The following is a 22585-nucleotide window of genomic DNA, read 5'->3' on the forward strand; positions in this document are numbered from 1 at the left end:
CGAGATCACTGCCATATCACGACAATCCACAGGTGTTTACGTGGCCACGGCCCCTTTTCGCAGATCGGCAGTAGGGAGATTGAATACTACCTGCCAAAAAACAGACGAGCAGGCTGAGAACGGACCAGGGTTACGACAACTTTTGGGACATCCCAACAGTCATGACCTGGGATTGACTACCCCCCATAATCTGATTGGATGATATGGGCAACATCTCATCTTCAATAGAACACCCATCTACATTAACCCCATGGTGTTTTTTTTTTTTTATAAATTTTAATTATTTTCTATTGTCTTAAATGCTGGGAGGTGGACAGCTCAGAGAAGAAAGCCAATTATTAGTATATACATTGAAAGTAAATTCTGTTTGAAATAACGATTTAGATTCCAAGATTTCACTGTTTTTTTTACAGTAAATTGAGTATTGTTTTAGAGTATGTTTCACCTTGGTAATAATCCAGACATATGGTCTGAATTTTCTTCTATGTAGCTAAAAGATACAGTATAACAATTTTGTGTTTTGCAGTCATCATTCTATGTTAATAGGAATTGACTGTATACTGTATAAAGTTCTATACTTATTACAAATATTTACAGCCACTGAGAATAAGAAAGCGTTTTTATTAAGCATGAGTAAGTATCTTTTGAGATGTGTTTGCAGAAGCATTTGGCATTTACTACATGGAGGTTTAACTTTTGGATGAATTATTGTCTTAAGTTTTGTGAGTATTATAAATCATTTTCATTCACTGCAATCACTTAGAAATGTGCCAATTCTTCTTCTTTCATTTTAGATTTGGTCGTTCTTTGCATCTACGGACACACAGCATGTACAGGTTGAGAATCCTTTATCCAAATATGTGTTGTCCGAATAATTCTGAAAAACAGTTTCCACTTTTTTTTTTTTTTGCTAAAAGCACTACTTTCATTAAATATGTGCAACAAAATGATTGTTTTGCATTCAAATTCAGTGGCTGTGTTTTGAAACCTTGGATAATGAACAAATAAAATATATGTGTATGTATTTCATGTGTTTGGTGTGATAATACAACATGAATGCATTTTGTGTTCACACATAACTCCCGCCCTCAAGATACCTAATTGAAATATAAAAACTTTCTGAAATATGGAATAACCCATTATCCAAAATTATCTCAACCTGTAAATCACTTGCTGCTGCCCTTCATTCACTCTCAGGCTTGGGGGGGGAATTCAATACTAGCCAAAATTTTCGCCAGGCGAAAAAAACGTCAGAGATACACCTTTTGAGTATTCAATAATGCCCATTTACACCTGTTTTTGAGTAAATTTTTGGCCATGCCTTTTCACTTTTGGGGGAAACAAAATGGCATGGGGGAAAACAACCGTGAATTTGACAAAACTACGTATACTTGCGGCAATTTCACTAATACTGGATATATATATATATATATATATATATATATATATATAGGTAGGCTGGACCCATCACTCAGGACTTGTTATGAAAACCCAATTTAGCTTGCTCCAGTGCCCTCAATGCTGGGGGAGTGGTACCTCCAGTATATTACTTGGAGAGATAAAGCAACACTCAGAGGCTCAGTAGGAGTGAAAGTTTTGGGATTAGTTTTAATCCATGTGCTGGATATACATACCACGTTTTGGGGTTTGGCAGCCCCATCGTCAGGTAGTTAAATGCACATGGATTTAACTACCTGACAACTGGACCGCCGAGCCCCGAAACATTGTATGTATTGCCAGGACATGGATTAAAATTAATCCCAACACTTTCACTTCTACTGAGCCTCTGAGTGCCGCTTTATCTCGCCAAGTATATATATATACATATATGTATATATGCCGTTTATTTTGTATTTGATATGCAGAACTTTTCATTCAGGCACCAGGGCCAGAATAAATTTTGCTCAAAGCAAGTGCCGGCAGTGTTGTATAACTATATATATGAAAGTGACCCCAATACAAGAAAATGCGATCATCCCACTCTGCACAAACCCGATTCCATCCGAACTCGGAAGTTAAAAAGCAGTGGGCCCAACAAGTACTTGGGAGGGAGACCACCAGGGAAAATTGGGTATCGCATGCAAAAATGTACAGGGAAGGACACCAACAGGTCTAAAGAACCTCTGATGGCAGTTGTAAATGAAGGGCCTTCAGAAGATATAAAGGACACCATGTCCGAAGACATCGACCTGAATGTTTGAAAAACTGAACCTTCACATAAACTCTTAAAAACCTGAAACACACAGCAAAAATACCTGGTATCGGAACCATTCCTCTACTAACTGAAGGAGTGATTAACCATAAACAAAGACATTCTAAATACTTCAACAAGCTTCAACAGAAAATTTTCAAAAGGAATAAAAGCAAATAAAAATGAAACAATCACCATTTCTAATACAGCTAATGGACTCAGAGCACGACCGAAAATGGACAATGCCTATACAGAACAAATATGTTCACTACACCTTTATGGTGAAATAGATTATAGCGATTCTAACCACAAACACTTATATATATATGTCTTACTCAGAATGAAAATTCTGTCACCTGTAAATATTATAATCACACACTCACATCCATTTTATGTGAACACTGTCACAAATACTGTTATAACTGTATAGTAATGTCACAGTTGAATATAAATATGTACAGGACCTTCTTGTTTGTCACCTTATAATGAAAGTAAGCAAAACACATGGGATCACCATCGTTTGCACGCAAGCACAAAAAATGTCACCCATATGACAATGAAGAATGAAAAATGCAGGCATGCGGCAAACAAACTTGTAATAAGTGTCCGTTTTCATTAACATTTATACTCTATTTTGTTCCTTAGTACGTATATCACAAAGAGCTAAATATGCCTCCACTAGAGGATTACCATGACAACGTTTGTGTCTCACAGTGGAAAACTCCGCCCCCACAAGTATGACGATCGAGATCCTATAGAAGACTACATTCCAATAGAAGGCTTGCGCTCCAATAGAACAGACATCCGCGTTCCACGGGCAGCCAGCAAGGAGACGCACTTCCGGCTCACCGTCAGCTCAATACAAGCGTCAACATCTGCGTTCCAAAGTCAGCGCTACGTGCGCTCCAGCGGGGAGACGCACTTCCGGTCCAACGCCTGCTCGGCACAGACTTCAACTTCCGCGTTCCAGCATCAGCGCTGTGTGCGCTCCAACTACATTTACTTCCGCGTTCCACGGACGGACAGTGCGATGACGCACTTCCGGTCCAGCGGAGAACTTTCTAACTGATCACAGCATTATTTACTGCAGATTTAACAACAACAAATAGATAATATCAGCGGAGACTGAATCTCCGAATCTATCAGTAATAGCTATAAATGTTTCCTTAGTATTTTACTCTCATTGAAAATACGAAAAATCGGACACTTCCGCTTCCGGTTCCTAACCCCACCCCCATGTAATCACAGACAGTATAAATACCCTTACTGATCACACCTTAATATTCTGCTCCCCTTGAAGAAGTCCTTAAGTGGACGAAACGCGTCGGGACTACCCTCCAATCCTTTCTGCCACTGAGCCAAGAGACTGCAGCACTATCTCCAGGTCTCCAACCACGAAAAAGACTTTGAACTTTTTTTCACATACCCCATATCCAGCTAAGTACTAACCATACTTTTTAAGCAAAGGGGATAGACCTATTGTTCTTATATGTTCATATTGTTTTAATACCATTTCTGTCATTTACCTCCCACTCTCGTGTCATCTACAATTTACCTTTCCCATCCCCACTGCCCATCCCAACCCATTGTACAAGTGTCATGTGTTTGTTTCTGTGCATTGTATGAATTAAGTGTATACCAAAAAAATCCTTTGTTTTATATTTATATTCTTTTATTTTGGTGTAATAAATACATTTTTATAGTATATTTTTGCATATACGTCCATACTTGATGTTGAGAAATATTAGTCTACTGTAAGGCGCCTTGATTCTCCCCATACTCTCCATCTAAAAACCCCTCCGGTTTACCAAGCCGGCACTCAGAGAATTGGCCAGCCACCCTAAAGATTTTACAGCTAGATCTCTGAAATCTAATAGGTTTTATGTAACACTTTCTATACAGGGTAATCTAATGCGCCAGTGTCCTAGAGCTTCTTCTTGATCTCTATTCTACTCCATTGGTAAAACTAGGATTAGGCTGCAATAGTAACCCAGATATTTATGGTGTGATTAAGATAAATATTGTCACTGTAATCACGTACATATCACCTTTTACCACGTGTGAATAACCATAATTGTTGGATAAATACACCAAATCACTGTAAATTGGTTTTTCACAATGTTTAAAACTTGTGGTTTGGGATCTAAAAGGTCAGACCTTTGTAGCAAGATCTTCAATGAGGATACGGTCACACAAACCGTACACATAAGTGATAACACAGATTCAATGTTCTGGGATCTGGAAAAACTACTCACCAAACAGATCAAGGCATGGTGGGATATCAAAGGACTTGAACACTATCTTACAGTTGATCGAATCCCCAGAGGCCTGAGGATACTGAAAAATCCTACCTTTGGCCAAGACAATCCAAAATTTATGGAACAGTGGGACAAAATTCTACATGAGTGCTCAGCTAAACTCATGAAAGCAATCATACAAGAGAAAAAACAATCTCTAACGGACATCGAAGAACAACTCAAAATTCATGAGACGAACCTCACAAAAATCAAAGAAAGTGAGGAATTCAAAGTAAATGAAGCTGTTCTGAACAAAAAATTAGAAAGGATTGAGGAAGAAGTGATCAGGAGCAAAGAGAAAAAATTCAATAGGGACAAACAAGATTACGCCAACAATAGAATAAAAAATTGGTCCAGATTCGGAGCAAGGAATAGAGATAACAGTTATTCCAGGAAATTCATCTCCAAAACCTACATACCCCCAAAACAAGATACCAGGACACCAAGGAACCACTATTCCAAAACAAACAACAGATTCTCAGCACTTAGTAGACTGGAATCATGCAGTGATAATGATTTTTTATCCCCGGGACAAACACCAACAGCAAGAGATACGACCAAAAGATACAACCACAGAGGACGTATAGAAATAGCCTCTCCACAAAAACGCAGGTACATAGAAGAGGAAAACGAGGAGGGAGGAAGAGACACAAAAAGAAGATATCTAAAACAATAGAACCAAAAAAACAAGGCATATTTAACCTTTCATCCCAAAACCTCACAAACCCACAAATAACATTGCTAAGCAAAGGCTTATCATTCGCTCCTATCCAAAAACCAAACAAATTCCAAATGTTTCTAGATCTGAACAAATATGTCAGAAAACTGACACTAAAAAGACACTTCGCCAAAAATGAGAACGCGATAATTAATAATTATGAGTCTCAATCTAAATCTTCACTGAAATGCACATCGAAATTTTATCCGCTTGAATCAAAGGGAAACCACATACCTATTTTTTACGAAATGGTTAAAAAAGATCTCATAGACAACAATGAGACCACCAACATTGGGAAAAACCTCACCAATCAGGAGAAAAGGGCCTTAAAAGAACTCAAAGAAAACAAATTAATAGTTCTACGACCAGCAGACAAAGGAGGAGGCTTGGTGATACAAGACAGAAAAGAATATGAAAAAGAGGCAAAAAGACTATTGGACGACCCCAAATCATACAAACCACAACCTAAAGACCCAACCGAGCCCTATGTAGACGAGCTAAGAAAATTACTCTTGAAAGGACTACATGAACAAATCATTACAAAATCCGAATACCAATATCTACTCAACAATGATCCGGTCATACCCATATTTTACCATCTCCCAAAGATTCATAAACAGCTGCAAGATCCACCAGGCCGACCTATAATAGCAGGAATCGACTCACTTACGGCACACTGTTCTGAATATGTTGACATCTTCCTCAAAAACAAAGTTACTGAATTACCATCATACCTGAAAGACACATCTAGCGTACTGAGAATCATGAAAAACATCACCTGGCAGGACACCTTCCTATGGGCCACCATAGATGTTTCTTCACTCTACACTTCGATTGAACATGAAAAAGGAACTCAAGCCTGTAGAGAAGCTTTAGAAAAAGATACCAATCTAACCACTGCCCATATCAATTTTATCTGTGATATCATCATGTTTATACTAACTCATAATTATTTTAAATTCCTGGACCAATTCTTTTTACAAATCTGCGGAACGGCCATGGGCACAATATTTGCACCAAGCTTCGCAAATTTACTTATGGGCCAATGGGAAGACCAGTACGTCTACAACAATAATCCTTTCAAAAACAATATACATATATACAAACGGTACATAGATGACATACTTGTGATATGGGACGGAAACTTGGAAGACTTCATGAAATTCATTAATCACATCAACAATAACAACTACAATTTGAAATTTACATTCAATGTAAGTAAAGATCATGTGGAATTTCTGGACCTAATATTATCGAATGAAGGAGAGACAATTACAACTAAAAACTTCATCAAGACTGTTGACACAAATAGCTACCTTCACTACAAAAGTGGACATGTCAAACGATGGAAAGACAACATCCCATTCTCACAATTTTACAGGATCAAACGAAATTGCAGCACAGCCATATCATGCACAGAACAAGTTGAAATTTACGCCAACCGATTCAGGGAAAGGGAGTACCCTGAAAAAATCATTCATCAAGCCATTACTAAATGTGAAGAACTTAACAGAGCAGAACTACTGGAGGAGAAAATCAAACCCAAAAGAGGAGAAGAAAACAACCACTCATTAGCCTTTATCACGCAATTCAATTGCGAGGAAAAAAAGATCAGACAAACCATCAGTAAACACTGGAACATACTCAAAATGGACCCCATTTTAGAAGATATACTTCCCAATAAACCTCATGTCATATTCCGAAAATCAAGAAACCTCAAAGAGATACTAGCACCTAGCCTACTTAAAAGCAACCCTACCCAGCAAACATCACTAACCAAATGTACAGGCACATACAAATGTGGTCACTGCAACATTTGCAAACATGTACATCCGGATAGAAAAACCTTTCAGAACTACAACAACACCAAAAAATATACAAAGAAACATTTTTGCAATTGTAACACCACATCAGCCATCTACATGATTGAATGTCCATGTGGTCTTAAATACGTGGGTAAGACCAAACGCCCACTCAAACTCAGAATACAGGAGCACATCAGATACATCAAAAATAAACTCACAACTCATTCCGTATCTCGACATTTCTTAAATAATCATAACTCATCCGTAGAAAACCTCAAATTCACCACTATCGAACACGTCACTCTTGGACCACGGGGAGGAGATCTAGCAAAGAGACTATCGCAACGTGAGATGTTCTGGATTTACGAACTCAACACCCTGTCACCCCATGGTCTGAATGAAAGCTACGAAATAGCCCCATTCCTCTGAAGAAACGACACCACAGAGGTCTTAGCCTGTATGAAAGTGACCCCAATACAAGAAAATGCGATCATCCCACTCTGCACAAACCCGATTCCATCCGAACTCGGAAGTTAAAAAGCAGTGGGCCCAACAAGTACTTGGGAGGGAGACCACCAGGGAAAATTGGGTATCGCATGCAAAAATGTACAGGGAAGGACACCAACAGGTCTAAAGAACCTCTGATGGCAGTTGTAAATGAAGGGCCTTCAGAAGATATAAAGGACACCATGTCCGAAGACATCGACCTGAATGTTTGAAAAACTGAACCTTCACATAAACTCTTAAAAACCTGAAACACACAGCAAAAATACCTGGTATCGGAACCATTCCTCTACTAACTGAAGGAGTGATTAACCATAAACAAAGACATTCTAAATACTTCAACAAGCTTCAACAGAAAATTTTCAAAAGGAATAAAAGCAAATAAAAATGAAACAATCACCATTTCTAATACAGCTAATGGACTCAGAGCACGACCGAAAATGGACAATGCCTATACAGAACAAATATGTTCACTACACCTTTATGGTGAAATAGATTATAGCGATTCTAACCACAAACACTTATATATATATGTCTTACTCAGAATGAAAATTCTGTCACCTGTAAATATTATAATCACACACTCACATCCATTTTATGTGAACACTGTCACAAATACTGTTATAACTGTATAGTAATGTCACAGTTGAATATAAATATGTACAGGACCTTCTTGTTTGTCACCTTATAATGAAAGTAAGCAAAACACATGGGATCACCATCGTTTGCACGCAAGCACAAAAAATGTCACCCATATGACAATGAAGAATGAAAAATGCAGGCATGCGGCAAACAAACTTGTAATAAGTGTCCGTTTTCATTAACATTTATACTCTATTTTGTTCCTTAGTACGTATATCACAAAGAGCTAAATATGCCTCCACTAGAGGATTACCATGACAACGTTTGTGTCTCACAGTGGAAAACTCCGCCCCCACAAGTATGACGATCGAGATCCTATAGAAGACTACATTCCAATAGAAGGCTTGCGCTCCAATAGAACAGACATCCGCGTTCCACGGGCAGCCAGCAAGGAGACGCACTTCCGGCTCACCGTCAGCTCAATACAAGCGTCAACATCTGCGTTCCAAAGTCAGCGCTACGTGCGCTCCAGCGGGGAGACGCACTTCCGGTCCAACGCCTGCTCGGCACAGACTTCAACTTCCGCGTTCCAGCATCAGCGCTGTGTGCGCTCCAACTACATTTACTTCCGCGTTCCACGGACGGACAGTGCGATGACGCACTTCCGGTCCAGCGGAGAACTTTCTAACTGATCACAGCATTATTTACTGCAGATTTAACAACAACAAATAGATAATATCAGCGGAGACTGAATCTCCGAATCTATCAGTAATAGCTATAAATGTTTCCTTAGTATTTTACTCTCATTGAAAATACGAAAAATCGGACACTTCCGCTTCCGGTTCCTAACCCCACCCCCATGTAATCACAGACAGTATAAATACCCTTACTGATCACACCTTAATATTCTGCTCCCCTTGAAGAAGTCCTTAAGTGGACGAAACGCGTCGGGACTACCCTCCAATCCTTTCTGCCACTGAGCCAAGAGACTGCAGCACTATCTCCAGGTCTCCAACCACGAAAAAGACTTTGAACTTTTTTTCACATACCCCATATCCAGCTAAGTACTAACCATACTTTTTAAGCAAAGGGGATAGACCTATTGTTCTTATATGTTCATATTGTTTTAATACCATTTCTGTCATTTACCTCCCACTCTCGTGTCATCTACAATTTACCTTTCCCATCCCCACTGCCCATCCCAACCCATTGTACAAGTGTCATGTGTTTGTTTCTGTGCATTGTATGAATTAAGTGTATACCAAAAAAATCCTTTGTTTTATATTTATATTCTTTTATTTTGGTGTAATAAATACATTTTTATAGTACATTTTTGCATATACGTCCATACTTGATGTTGAGAAATATTAGTCTACTGTAAGGCGCCTTGATTCTCCCCATACTCTCCATATATATATATATATATATATATATATATATATATATATATATATATATATATACACAATGGGCATCAGGTCGGCACTCCATACATAAATGAATATCAGATTCCGGTGCCAGGTCCATAAAGGGAACGTATACAGCACTTACCCCCCACACACAAGGTGAAGAAGAGTCCAGACCGGCACTCAGCGTAGTTGAAGAAAGAGGAAAGTTTATTCCATAACGTGCAGTAGATACATACAGCAGCTGCACCCGACAGCCGTTTCAATTGGACTCAGCCAATTTTCCTCAGGGGTGACAGTACACAGCAAAGCAAGCACTATTTAAGTGCATAAATTGCGCCAACACAATTCAAAAATCCGACCAGCTGACAGTGGTCTCCTTCCGGCCATCTGACAGGTGGGCGGGTGCTCGGCGCGTCACGGGGATTCCCGGGGCGGGTCTCAGCGCGTCATTCGGTGAAGCCGCCGGCTTCCCGATAGCGCTGTGTAACTCCGTAGCTGTGTGACAGAGCAAGCTGTACTGTAAACAGCTAGAAGGGAGCAACCTAGATGCGGGCGGTGATAGTGACAAGGGGTGAAACTCTGTGTTGCTGTAAAGCTACGCAAGTTGCCGCCGTATACGGAGATCATATAAGATATCCACATGCGGCTGATCTTACGATAGCCAGAGCGGGGAATGTCATGTGTTTGCCAGAAGGACGCAATTCCCCGGTTCAGGTCAATGTGTGAGAAACCTTGCAGCATGCAGCAAAAACATAGACAAAAAATGAATATACAATCTTTCTCAAAGTACTCTTACAGACCCAGAGAATGCAGTCCTTATGAAGGGTCTTAGTTTTGTACCAACAAAACATTGCACAATATGACCCGTTCCAATTCAAAGTTGACTTACATCGCTTCAACCATCAATTAAGATTAAAAGAGTACTTTGGTAATCCTGATGTCAACGCACCCAGAGTCACCCAACCAGGAACACCGATTTTAAAATCAAAAACTCTCTTTGATCCGATATCAGCCAATAATGCTATTAAATCCTTTACTGCCATCATCTCAGATATGGCTATGGATGAAACAAAGAAACGCTACAATACCCGTAAAAACGTATCCAACATGGAGATGAAAGCCTTACGATCTCTATCCCAATATGAGGATATTGTAATGCGCCCTGCCGATAAGGGAGGCGGAATAGTGATCCTAACTACTAGTAACTATATTGAGGAAGATAATTCACAACTCCAAGACACCACGGTGTATAGAAAACTTACTTCAGATACAACGGGCACATTTATAAAAGAGCTGGAGGCCACATTAAAGGAAGGCGTTTTACGAGGCACTATAACAGAACATACCTATAACTCTTTGCTCAACACTACACCTATTATTCCCGTCTTGTATCTGGTACCCAAGATACATAAGCGACTCAATAAACCCACAGGACGGCCCATAATATTGGGCCGGGGCTCACTTATGTATGATGTCTCAAAGTATTTGAATGCATAACTTCAACCACTGATACAGAGTGGCAATACCTACCTTAAGGGTACAAGCATGTTCCTGGTTGAGCTGTGTAAATTGGACTTCACTGCACACAACTATCTCTTGTGTACAATAGACGTTGTAAATTTGTACACCAGCATCCCTGACACCAGAGGAATTGCAGAAGTAAGGAGACTTCTAATTAACAACCCTGAATACAAGGGACCTGACCCTGAATTATTTCTCGATCTACTAAATCTTGTATTAACAAGAAACTATTTTGTTTTCAATAAAAAAAATATGTATTCAACAACAGGGTTGTGCGATGGGGGCTTGTGTGCCCCCCACGTACGCTAAATCCTTTATGGTTGATGCGGAAACCAATCTTTTCTTTTCCAACGTGATATTTTCGTCTAAAATAGCCTTCTATAGTCGCTATATAGACGACATCTTTGTGGTATGGAAGGGTACACGTGAAGAATTTGACAGCATGATGAAACAAGTCAACGACAAAGATGAACACTTAAAATTCACCTCCATCCATAGCTATACACAAATCCCCTTTCTTGACGTCATGGTTCAATTACATAATGGACAGATTACTACAACATTGTACAATAAACCTACGGATGGGAATTCCTTACTGCTCTCTACCAGTTATCACCCAGAAACCCTGAAAAATCCTTACCTTTCTCTCAGTTTTGTAGAGTAAGGAGAATATGCTACACATCAGCTGATGAACAGCACCAACTACACCTCATGTAGAACAAGTTTAACTATAAGCTAAAAACTGTGTACTCATGTAATTCAACACATGTTGTCTACTTGCTGAAGTGTCCATGTGGTCTTGCCTATGTAGGCAAGACCACATGTAAATTTAAAGAGCACATGGCTATGCACCGTTGCACCATGCGCTATGCTATAGAAGGAAAAACTTCTGCCCAGCCGGTAGCCCGGCATTTTGCTGCACCACACCACAGTCTTGCCACCTTGCATTATAGAATCATTGATGATGCTCATTTAACCATCAGAGGAGGCAACAGAGCGTGACAGCTTCTACAGAAGGAAGCTAAATGGATACATGAATTGAACACAGTTAGCCTGCATAGACAAAATGAACAAGTGAATCTCTACTGTTTTCTTTAAATCATAATTGTGTACCATTAATCCAGTATTGTATATCCTTCCCTATTGCCTGTTACCATCCAGAAAGCTTTATACGCTTCTTATTTTTCATTTATTTTCTATTTTGTTTATCACCGTCACTAAGCAACCATTGTACCTCTACAAAGTGACGTCAGATACTATGCGACGCACCACACGCACCGTGAACTGAACTTACGCACATGGGGTGAGGGTGAAGGGATAAAGGTATGTACTTTTTTCCATTTTTGTATACTTCTGATGAAAATTCTTTGAACAGAATTGAAACGTTAAGATCACCTCAGTGTTTGAGTCGTTTCTATGCTGCGAGTGCCGCCAACCACCCAAACCCAGATATCTATTCAACTCAGGTCCTTAACTACAAACAGAGCGGAGGGCCAACACCCAACTCCTCACAATATATATATATATTCCGCAGAGGATCGGCACTCCCTATAACAGAGTAACTGCGGCTGGTGCCTACACAATGGGTAAATGTAGAAGCACGGTGGTGTGGCACTCGTAGCCAATGGTCAATAAATCACGAAGAAGGCCAGTTGATAACAACGTTTCAATTTATGTAAATTTTCATCAGGTTATCACCTATAACCTGATGAAAATTTACATAAATTGAAACGTTGTTATCAACTGGCCTTCTTCGTGATTTATTGACCATTGGCTACGAGTGCCACACCACCGTGCTTATATATATATATATATATATATATATATATATATACATACAAAGAGAATATATAGAGTACGCCAATACAAACGCCACCACCAGCTCAAGATTTAGTTAATAAACAACTTTTTTGACAATTTCTGGAATAGTTTTAAACAATTTTTAATAAAAAAAATTCTTCTTTAAAATATGTTCACATAAGAATTTGTACAACAGCATGAGGTCCAGTGACTTAGAGATCAGATTTCCATTTTAGGTTCAAATAATGTTCATCAGAAACTCAACGCATTTCGTCGACTAGACTGGGGTATAAAAAATCTCGATACTGCAGTGATTACTTAATAAAAATTCACTAGAGCCAGAGTCTGTAGGTCCTCTTGGACTCTTTAAAGTTTGAAAGACCTTCACTGGTATCAAGTGATGTTATCAGAATTAGCGAAAAAGCCGCATAATCCACAAAGACGGTTATTAGATGGTTCAGATCAGCTACCAAACAATCTTAGGTCAGGGTTCAACTCGTGAGCTCCTCCAGTGCTACTGGCAAGCGTTTGACGCTGTCGAGTGGCACTTCCTCTGGGAGGTAATGAAGGCATTTGGGATAGGACCTAGATTCATCAGATGGGTGCTGTTATACGCGGCTCTAGAGGCCAGAATGGGTATAAATGGACGCATCTCTCAGCCATTTCCTATTAGTAGAGGGACAAGGAAAGGGTGCCCTCTATCACCTAGCCTTTTCGCTCTACCCATAGAACCGCTAGCGTGTATATTAAGGGACCATCTTGGAATCGAAGGATTCAAGAGGGGCAGGCATACAGATATAGCAGCGTTATACGCTGATGATTTGTTAATATTTTTGGACGGATGGCGCTAAACATGTCCCGATAGTTGGCATCTCCTCTGGGACTGTCCCCTGGTTAGCTCTTTTTGGGTGGCGGTCAAATCAACAATTACGTCAACTGGGATTCCTGGGCAGGCCCTGATGCCTAAACTGTGTATATTGGGAAGCAAGGAAAATGCCCCTTTGAATAATTCAGAGGGACAATACGTGATTAACTTATGCTCCCTAGCTAAAGTCGTCATAGCTAGGCATTGGATGGCTAGCTCGGGACCTCCGCTGGCGGAGTGGAGGGTCAACACCACTGTACAGCATGAAAGATATGTCTATATGTCTCGTGGCACCCTGCCTAAATTTGAAAAGATCTGGGGTAGGTGGTTGGAGTCTCCGCACTCCTCACATTCTTGATGCTGCAGAATTGGACGATGATCTCAATCATGGATACTGATAGCCACAGTGTATATACAAGAACTGTTCAACCTAAGATATTGCATAGATACGTCACCCTAAGTGGGATGGAACCCTCTATTATGCACATTTATGCATGACTAATGCTCTCTTTCTCTCTCTTTTGTTTCCTTTTCTTCTGTATTCCAATTTATAATTCAGAAAATTGAAATATTGTTACTCAGTCAGAACGGAGCGGGGACACCATTTTTCTTTATTAATTGACACTTTATTTTACTTTAAATGAATATGCAATTCGACAACACTATATGTCAATACAATGTACATTCTGGCATGCACTACTGGATTCTGATTGACTCTTGTATATGTACATTGTTTGAGTTAATGTCCTGCTCTGTACCTATGACCTGTACAATAAAAATACTTTATTAAAAAAAAAAAAAAACATGTCCCGATAGTACTAAAAGCAATCGAGAAATATGGTGATCACTCTGGTTTCCGGGTTAACTGGGGGAAGTCCAGTATTCTCCCGATTGGATCAGGCCCCTTGTCGGGATCTCAGACAGCCACACCTTTTAAAATTGTAAATACATTTAAATACTTGGGAATCTGGTTCTCGCCAGACCCTAAGGATTTCTTCAAACTTAATCTGGACCCACTGGTGTTATATCTGGGGTCTAAGATAAAACAATGGAGCAAGCTACCCCTAACAACAACTGGTAGAGTTAACTTATTAAAAATGAAAAGGTCGAAAAGATTCTAGGTCGAAAGGTCATTAGTTCGACAGGTCATTAGGTCGACAAGGTCATTAGGTCGACATTGTCTAGGTCGACATTCACAAAGTCGACATGGGGTTTTTCACTGTTTTTTTACCTGAATGTCAACACAGTCGACATGGACACAGTTTAAAGTGCACTGCATCCCCTCGCATCGCTCGCTGCGCTCGCAATGCGTCGGGCACGGTGCCTCGCTGCGCTCGGCACACTATTTTATTCTCCCACCACGCCCTAGTGGATGGTAGGGCATAAAATACCGCCTGTCAGCACATGTCGGCTCAAAAAACAGTGAAAAACCCCATGTCGACTTTGTGAATGTCGACCTAGACAATGTTGACCTAATGACCTTGTCGACCTAATGACCTGTCGAACTAATGACCTTTCGACCTGGAATCATTTCGACCTTTTCCCATGTCGACCTAGAATCATGTCGACCTTTTAGCAATTCGACCTAATGGATTCGATGTAATGACATTCGACCATAATGCATTCGACCAAATGACCGCATCCCCTATAGATATTACATAGATCATACATGTCTACAGGGAGGATGGTGAAATTCAAGGAATGCACATATACTTACATAAGAAATAATAATCAGAAAAGCGAAACTAGTCACAAGAAATCTAACACTTATGTAGTTTAAAATATTGCAAGTATAGACATAATTAAAAGCAATATTACATAGTGCATCCAGTCCCCTAAGATATCTAGATAAAAGAGATGCCATTAAAAGAAAGAAAGGTTTACCAATTAAGGATAAATTAATACTGAGATAACGTCAATAACTCCTTGTTAACGAGGGCAGAATAAGAGAATACACACCAGGTTATGACCCTTGAGAAATTAGGAAATGATGGACAAGGGTTGTTTAGTTTTACAGTATGTGTGTGTGTCTAATATGTTCCTTTATGCAGTGGTTGGATAGGGATGGACAATGGATGAACAGCCTTAATACTAACAAATATCCACTGCAATGTATGTGTATATGGTATGTTATTTGTACACTCATAATGTATATATGATACATAACGTTATATGTTTTATCGTTTTTTGTATTTGAAAGCAATAAAAAAATAAGTAAAAATAAAAAATGACGGTCACAAATTTACCTTGTGTCTATTTGACCAAAACATCCAAAAAGCTGGCTACATTAGGATCGCACTGATAGGTACATTTAATTAAGGAGACACCACTATTGAGATCTTCCATCAGTTAGTGAAAACTAATTAGGCCCCCTGTCCATAACATAAAGACATTGTCGATGTATCTTGTATATAACAAGTTACATCGCGATATATTCGGGTCTGAAAAAAACATAGCATGTTCTTATTTATTTATTTACAGTTTCTTATATATAACACAGCATAATTCGTTGTGCTTTACAATTGGAAACAACAGTGGGTAGAATCAAACTGACATAGAGGTAGGAGGGTCCTGCTCGCAATCTTTCAATCTGTAGGGATAATAGGAGGGATACATATTCTATAGCATGGCAGTCCCACCAGATTACATGACAGTCCCGATGGGATGCAATTAGTTATTAGAATGCTACTGGAGGTTGTGTGGGTGTTCCTGAATATGATAAGATAGCCTGAAGAGGTGAGTTTTCAGGGAACGCTTCAAAGTTTGGAGTCTAGAGGACAGTCTTAATGTGCATGGAAGGGCATTCCATAAGGTGGGTGCTGCCCTACAAAAATCCTGCAAGTTTAAGTGGGAGCCGCAGATCTTGTGCAGAGCAGAGAGGTCCCTGTAGTTGGGGAGAGAAAATGTTAACATTACAATCTTATTTCTAGTAGTGTCAAGAAATAAATATGTATCTGGACCCTGATATCTGGGGCTATCCGCAATCAATCTGCCTCGCATCAGTATCCTTTGATCATGCAGTATGCAGGTACTGTATATAAATTATTGACATCGATTGTACAAATGATAATGCATTGTACCTAAAGCTGATAATTTCTGTAACAATGTGTTAGTATCTTTCAAAAATGTCTCCTCAGCTTGCACACATTGCTGTAACAAATGATCCAAATAAATGGAAACTGGCTGCAAAAGGAAACCTTGGGCCGAGATGCTCGGTCAACCTAGAGGTTGTGTACTGTCTTTATTAATTTTGGGAATAGAACAAATTAACAAGATAATTGGAAATGCAGTTGTTAAAGATTCTTTGATCTCCCAACTGATGATGTCATGGACCACTAGCAGCAACAACATGATGGGGAGTCGTGAGGGCCGGGGACCATGTGAGGGAACTCCGTGGAAGCTGTGATGTCACATGTACCCGCTGTGACCTGAAACATGTCTGACCGGCTTCGCAGCTAAACAGCACAGCTAGATGACAGCCAGTAATTTTGCAGGCACATTGTGGATCTGGCGAGCGGGATAGCAATGTCCTGTTCTAGGAGACCCCCCTGCAGGCTAGCGCTGTCATTTTCAGTTTTGCTAATTTTCTCAAAACTATACCTGACGCTGAATAAGGGCAGGGCCGGCGCCACCACTAGGCAAATCTAGGCATTTGCCTAGGGCGCCGGCCACTGGAGGGCGGCATTTTGTGCCGCCCGGGTACCTGTTGTTCGGCGCTGTCTATTTAAATCTGGCGGCGGAGGCAGCGGGGGTCCCTGTAGTCCATTAAAAATCACGAGCGCTATCCGCCGGGCTATGCGGAAGTGCTTCTAGTGTGAAAACTCTGGCAGCACGGCGCACGCTGATCTCAGCCAATCAGCGTGCTGCCAGTGTTTTCACACTAGAAGCGCTTCCGCATAGCCCGGCGGATAGCGCTCGTGATTTTTAATGGACTGCAGGGACCCCCGCTGCCTCCGCCGCCAGATTTAAATAGACAGCGCCGAACGACAGGTACCAACCCCCCCCCCCCCCCCCCCCCCGGCACCGGGGCGCTCCGGTGCCTTGCACCGGCCCTGAATAAGGGCCATACAGTATTTCTTTGTCATGTAGTTTCTCTTTTACTAATAGACTAACGTTTTACGTATTCACTGAACTATTTTACAGAAGTCTAATAAAAGTAATGTTTTCACCTATTATACCTCGTTTCCTTTTGTTTCCTTAGATTTATTACTCTCTAAGTTACAGTAATGGTGTGTACACACTGGGGCGATTTTTGCTAATATCGCGGGCAATATGGTTGCTGAGCGACCATATTGCCCGCGATGGGAGTGTGCACCGGTAATATATCGCCAGGTGTGCGCTCCCGCTACCAGCTGATTTCCACTTCCGGGCTCCCCCCCGGCAGTTTCTTTTTCATCAGCGACCATCTCTGGTCGCTGATGCAAACGATATACTTTGGGATATATATCGCTCAGCGATATATCTCACCGTGTGTACACAGCTTAACCCCTTCCTGACAGAGCCAGTTTTTGCGTTCCTGACAGAGCCCTTTTTTTCAAATCTGACATGTCTCACTTAAGTGGGGATAACTTTTTTTTGCTTTTACTTATCCCAGTGATTTTGAGATTGTTTTTTCGTGACACATTGTACTTCAAATTAGTGGTAAATTTGGGTCGATACAGTCTGTGTTTTTTTGTGAAAAATACCAAAATGTCGTAAAAAAATGGAAAATTTAGCAATTTGCAAAATGTAAAATTTTCTGCTTGTGAGACAAATAATCATACCACTCAAAATAGTTAATAACTAACATAGACCATATGTCTACTTTATGTTTCCATCATTATTTCAACTTCCTTTTAATTTTTTTGGACACTAGGAGGCTTACAATATGAATAGCAAATTCTAAAATTTTCAAGAAAATTTCAAACACTGATTTTTTTAGGGACCAGTTCAGTTCTGATGTGACTTTGAGGGACTTGTATGTGAGACACCCCCATAAATGATACCATTTCAAAAACTGCACCCCTCACAGTATTCAAAACAGCATTTTGGAAGTTTGTTAACCCTTTAGGTGTTTCACAGGAATTAAAACAAAGTGTAGGTGAAATTTCAAAATTTCATTTTTTTTGCAGATTTGCAATTTTAATACATTTTTCTAAGGAACACAGTACATTTTACTAGAGAAATGTGACTAAAAATTGATTCCCCCAATTCTTTTGTTTTCATAAATATCCTATATGTGGCCCTAGTGTGCACGTTGACCAAACCACAGGCTTCATAATAGAAGGAGCACCTACTTGATTTTGGAGCCTCCTTTTTATGAGATTATTTTTTAGGCACCATGTAGGTTTCTAGGCACCATAAGATGCTAAAATTTAGGAACCCCCCCACAAGTGACCCCATTTTGCAAACTACACCCCTCAGGGAATTCATCTAGGGGTATAGTGTACATTTCAAACCCCCAGGGGTTTCACCAATTGTGGTACAACTGGGCAGTGAAAATGAAAAATTTAATTTTTTTACACAAAAATGCAGTTCTGGCTCAAAATTTTTCATTTTCACAAGGAATGAAGGAGACAAAGCACCCCAAAATCTGTGCCCCAATTTCTCCCGAGTACGGCAATGCCTCACATGTGACCAAAAATACCATTTGGGTGCATGGCAGGACTCAGAAGGGAAGGAGTGATTTTTGGATTTTGCAGCTCAGATTCTGGTGGAATTTTGGTGGGTGCTATGTCGCATTAGCAAGACCCCCCAAGCACCAATACAGTGGAACCCCCCCACAAGTGACCCCATTTTGCAAACTACACCCCTCAGGGAATTCATCTAGGGGTATAGTGTACATTTCAAACCCCCAGGGGTTTCATTAATTTTGATACAACTGGGCAGTGAAAATGAAAAATTACATTTTTTTACACAAAAATGCAGTTCTGGCTCAAAATTTTTAATTTTCAGAAGGTATGAAGGAGACAAAGCACCCCAAAATCTGTGCCCCAATTTCTCCCGAGTACGGCAATGCCTCACATGTGACCAAAAAATACCATTTGGGTGCATGGCAGGACTCAGAAGGGAAGGAGTGATTTTTGGATTTTGCAGCTCAGATTCTGGTGGAATTTTGGTGGGTGCTATGTCGCATTAGCAAGACCCCCCAAGCACCAATACAGTGGAACCCCCCCACAAGTGACCCCATTTTGCAAACTACACCCCTCAGGGAATTCATCTAGGGGTATAGTGTACATTTCAAACCCCCAGGGGTTTCACCAATTTTGATACAAGTGGGCAGTGAAAATGAAAAATTACATTTTTTTACACAAAAATGCAGTTCTGGCTCAAAATTTTTCATTTTCAGAAGGTATGAAGGAGACAAAGCACCCCAAAATCTGTGCCCCAATTTCTCCCGAGTACGGCAATGCCTCACATGTGACCAAAAAATACCAGTTGGGTGCATGGCAGGACTCAGAAGGGAAGGAGTGATTTTTGGATTTTGCAGCTCAGATTCTGGTGGAATGAATGGTGGGTGCTATGTCGCATTAGCAAGACCCCCCAAGCACCAATACAGTGGAACCCCCCCACAAGTGACCCCATTTTGCAAACTACACCCCTCAGGGAATTCATCTAGGGGTATAGTGTACATTTCAAACCCCCAGGGGTTTCACCAATTTTGATACAAGTGGGCAGTGAAAATGAAAAATTACATTTTTTTACACAAAAATGCAGTTCTGGCTCAAAATTTTTCATTTTTAGAAGGTATGAAGGAGAAAAAGCACCCCAAAATCTGTGCCCCAATTTCTCCCGAGTACGGCAATGCCTCACATGTGACCAAAAAATACCAGTTGGGTGCATGGCAGGACTCAGAAGGGAAGGAGTGATTTTTGGATTTTGCAGCTCAGATTCTGGTGGAATGAATGGTGGGTGCTATGTCGCATTAGCAAGACCCCCCAAGCACCAATACAGTGGAACCCCCCCACAAGTGACCCCATTTTGCAAACTACACCCCTCAGGGAATTCATCTAGGGGTATAGTGTACATTTCAAACCCCCAGGGGTTTCACCAATTTTGATACAAGTGGGCAGTGAAAATGAAAAATTACATTTTTCTACACAAAAATGCAGTTCTGGCTCAAAATTTTTCATTTTCAGAAGGTATGAAGGAGAAAAAGCACCCCAAAATCTGTGCCCCAATTTCTCCCGAGTACGGCAATGCCTCACATGTGACCAAAAAATACCAGTTGGGTGCATGGCAGGACTCAGAAGGGAAGGAGTGATTTTTGGATTTTGCAGCTCAGATTCTGGTGGAATTTTGGTGGGTGCTATGTCGCATTAGCAAGACCCCCCAAGCACCAATACAGTGGAACCCCCCCACAAGTGACCCCATTTTGCAAACTACACCCCTCAGGAAATTCATCTAGGGGTATAGTGTACATTTCAAACCCCCAGGGGTTTCACCAATTTTGATACAAGTGGGCAGTGAAAATGAAAAATTACATTTTTTTACACAAAAATGCAGTTCTGGCTCAAAATTTTTCATTTTCAGAAGGTATGAAGGAGAAAAAGCACCCCAAAATCTGTGCCCCAATTTCTCCCGAGTACGGCAATGCCTCACATGTGACCAAAAAATACCAGTTGGGTGCATGGCAGGACTCAGAAGGGAAGGAGTGATTTTTGGATTTTGCAGCACAGATTTTGGTGGAATGAATGGTGGGTGCTATGTTGCACCAATACAGTGGAACCCCCCCACAAGTCACCCCATTTTGCAAAGTACACCCGTCAGGGAATTCATCTATGGGTATAGTGTACATTTCAAACCCCCAGGGGTTTCACCAATTTTGATACAAGTGGGCAGTGAAAATGAAAAATTACATTTTTTTACACAAAAATGCAGTTCTGGCTCAAAATTTTTCATTTTCAGAAGGTATGAAGGAGAAAAAGCACCCCAAAATCTGTGCCCCAATTTCTCCCGAGTACGGCAATGCCTCACATGTGACCAAAAAATACCAGTTGGGTGCATAGCAGGACTCAGAAGGGAAGGAGTGATTTTTGGATTTTGCGGCTCAGATTCTGGTGGAATGAATGGTGGGTGCTATGTGGCATTAGCAAGACCCCCGAAGCACGGTGAAATTATGAACCTAATAATCCATAGATGTGTGGTATATTTTAAAACACTCCTTTATACATAGGCCGGGTTTGTCGGGGCAAGTGTCACACTGGAAAATAGTTTGCTTTCTTATTCCCTTTTTATAGCAAACTTTGCACCTTTTTTGTGTCCTGCCCTTTTTTCCAGTGGAGGGGATTTCATCAGGAAAATGCTGCCCTGGTACAATACGGGGGCCAGTACTAGAAGTACTGGGGCCCTCTGCCTGCTGGTTCCCAAATATTAGGCCCTTTATGACTTCCTCTTGAAAGTGCATAAATGTCCCCCTCTGGCCGGTAGAACGGAATAGCACGTAAGCGTTATACAGTGCCATCTGGATGATATACACGGCCAGCTTCTTGTACCAGATTTTTGTTTTCCGCAGGGCACTGTACGGCTTCAGTACCTGATCTGAAAGATCCACTCCGCCCATGTACCTATTGTAATCCAGGATACAATTAGGTTTTGAGGTGTGGGTACTGGTACCTCGTACAGGGACGGAGGTGGTACTGTCTCCGTGAATTGTTGTCAGTATAAGGACATCCCTCTTGTCCTTATATTTGACCAACAACATATTTTCGGTGCATATTCCCCTGCTTTCACCCCTTCTCATTACTTGGGCAATGTGCGTTTTTGGGAGGCCTCTTTGGTTCTTGCGCACAGTACCGCAAGCTGCTGTACCTCTTGAACCAAGGGCCTTAAACAGGGGGATGCTAGTGTAAAAGTTATCCACATAGAGGTGATAACCTTTATCCAGGAAGGGGTGCACTAAATCCCAGACAAT

General features: G+C 40.7%; 1 long non-coding RNA gene and 2 pseudogenes across 1 annotated transcript in view; 2 read left to right on the top strand and 1 right to left on the bottom strand.

Annotated features, from left to right (window-relative positions):
• The window catches only part of LOC146061726 (uncharacterized), a 105497-nt gene that overhangs the window by 54740 nt on the left and 28172 nt on the right, over window positions 1-22585 (bottom strand). The window lies entirely within an intron of this gene.
• Window positions 1965-2083, top strand: LOC146039192 (5S ribosomal RNA; annotated as a pseudogene).
• LOC146039203 (5S ribosomal RNA) lies at window positions 7494-7612 on the top strand (annotated as a pseudogene).

The sequence above is a fragment of the Crinia signifera genome, chromosome 1 (genome assembly GCF_055691185.1).
Source record: "Crinia signifera chromosome 1, ASM5569118v1, whole genome shotgun sequence".
Lineage (NCBI taxonomy): Eukaryota > Metazoa > Chordata > Amphibia > Anura > Myobatrachidae > Crinia > Crinia signifera.